Source organism: Pinus tabuliformis, chromosome 1_2 (assembly GCF_031772625.1).
Source record: "Pinus tabuliformis cultivar Carrire ecotype Pingquan chromosome 1_2, CPIR1, whole genome shotgun sequence".
Taxonomy (NCBI): Eukaryota; Viridiplantae; Streptophyta; class Pinopsida; order Pinales; family Pinaceae; genus Pinus; species Pinus tabuliformis.
Window position 1 is genome coordinate 870,248,836 of NC_142298.1, and position 2,760 is coordinate 870,251,595.

Sequence of the window (2,760 nt, forward strand, 5' to 3'; positions counted from 1 at the left end):
GATTTTATCCCAACCCATAATCATAGGGACCCTTAGAACTAATCAAAAATTCAAATAGAGAACCCACTACATCATGGCTATCCAAGAAATGACAAGGCAAGGCTGAAACCACTGTCAATATAGGAAAATCTCCATGCCAATAACAGTAAATAACCAAGAAAACACATGCATATACCATGCATCCAAATCTCAACAAGGAAATCACATATGCAACATGCTACCTGCAATGTATTCCTGTTGTGAGTTGTTGATCCAACTTTCTCCTTGTGCTCCCTCGCTTTCCCTTTCTTTCCTTTCTCTAAGTCCAAGTGAATGCTAGGACGCTCCAAGAATGCTATAAGTGTGCAAGAGTGTATGAGAGTGTAAGAATGTGGAAGGAGAGAACCAAAAATTAACTGACCAAAGATGTGAATTGTTTTTATGATGCCTTTTTATCATTGATGTCTCCTTTTTCTTTCATTTTCCTCATTCTCTCTCTAATTTCCCTTGCATGCATATTTGTGTCTCTTCATCTTCCTTTTCTCCTATTTTCCTTTATTTCCTTAATTAAATGCCAATTATTGCCTCTTTTCCTTTTCCAATGCATTTGTCAATTTCCATAGCCATTATTAAACCACAAGTGACTGTTGGCATTATGATACAGGTGTTGTCCTTGATGGAAACTCACATAGATGACAGTTCACAGTGCAACAGGTTAAAAAAAAGAGCATATACGTATACACACACTCTCACAAGAGGAAAAGTGCATACAGGTTGGAAAAATAAGGAAATTCAAGAGCAAATAATACCATCGGTCAATACCATGGTATTAGCCCACAATATTGAGCAGAGTAACGACTATTTGATCCCGCCCAAGAATACCATGGGTCCTAAGTGGTTTTGGTCCGAGGTATTGAGAAAGGCCTAAAACTATATAAGGAGGAGAAGATCATTAGGCCACAGTGTGCAAGTGAATGGATTTCTGAGGAATACTTCTATCTGAAGTATATGTTATTTTGCAGGGGCTATGATTATGAGATGATTTGAAATATTTTGTGCACCTTGGATATAATGTTAGATCAGGATCATAAGAATTGAAATGACTTATCATTGCATGATTTGATGTTGATTGGGATAGATCTGAATACTAATGCATGTTTTATTCTGTAAATGTTATGATTTGGGTATGTCTGAAGTCTGAAATAGTTGTGAAGTTTTAAGTTAGTATTTGTAGATCTATATGTTGGTTCACTTTGTTAAAAGCACATATACACGCTAGTTCGACACATCAAAGTAGCGTATACATTATGAAATATGATGTTTGAAGTTGCAGTAGGTTCTAGTTGTTGTTGTAGAGTTTTGGGTTCTGCTCTGTGTTCTAGTGACTGTGTTCTGATGACAGTGTTCTGAATCTTCAGATTGATTGAATGTGATTTTCTTCAGTGATGATGGGTTTTTAGTGATTGGTTGTATTGCAGTGGTGATTAGTTTTGAGCTTCAATGTTGATGATGGGTCCAATATGAAAATTGTATGAAACGTGGTCTTCAGATTGTGGTGTTGTGTTCCAGGAGTATCCAGTCTGAAAATTTATGAAACGTGGTCCCTGGAGAAAGAGAGAAGGTTGTAGCCTTTTGTAGGTCGTCACCTACGTACTGGTAAACATATCGGCTAGTACAAGATCCAGGGGGTTAGATCTCCCTTCCAGTAGTAGCTAGAGAACGAGTGAAGGTTGAAGCCTTCTGTAGGCCGACACCTACATACTGGTAAACATATCGGCCAGTACAAGAGCTAGGGGGTTGGAGCTCCCTTCCAGTAGAAGCTGGAGAACAAGAGAAGGTTGTAACATTCTGCAGGTGGGTGCATGCGTACTGGTATGAGTCTGCACCGGTACAAGATTGTAAACAGGTTTGCCTTATATTAAAAGAAGACAGAGACAACAACAGCAAGTGGTTTTTGTCCCGCATTGGGTTTTCACCTTAAATCTTGGTGTTCATGTGTGTTGCTTATGTGTGATGGTTTATTCTATTATTACTGCACATGGTTACTGTTTATATGGTTAATAAAGTATTGATGCACTGATGAAAGATTAACATATGATGAATTAACTGAATCATAAGTTCACTGGATATACATTGGTTGCCTTAAAGACAGTTGTGTGTGTGTGTGAGTTACCTTCATTGAAGTAGCGTATATAAATTTGAGTATGAAAAGAAAAAGTTATTGATTTGATAATATTGATTCACCCCCCCCCCCCCCCCCCTCTCAGTGTTGTTCCCAACAATTGGTATAGGAGTAGGTCGTTCAAAAGAAGCTTGATCGCTTGAAGGGAGATATTTAAAAATGATCAAACATGAAGGCATGGGATCTATCAGACCACCAATCTTCAATGGGAACAACTTGGTATATTGGAAAACACGAACTAGAGCATATATTTAGTAACTTGGAGCTAATGTTTGGGCAATTATGGAGAAGGGATATCAATATCTAGTAGCAGTCCCCATAGATCCAACAGAAAGGAAAACATATGAAATCAATGCCAAAGTTGTCAACACCTTATTGGGAAGTCTATCAGAGTCAGAATTCTTCAAATTCATGCAACTCAACACAACCAAGGAAATATGGGATATAATCATTTAGAGCTACGAAGGAGACTCCCAGGTAAAATGTGTTAAACTACAAACTCTCAGAATTCAATATGAAACTTTCAATATGCATAATGATGAAAGTATTTCTAGTTATTTCTTGCAAGTAGATGGGATTGTAAATCATATGAGAAATCT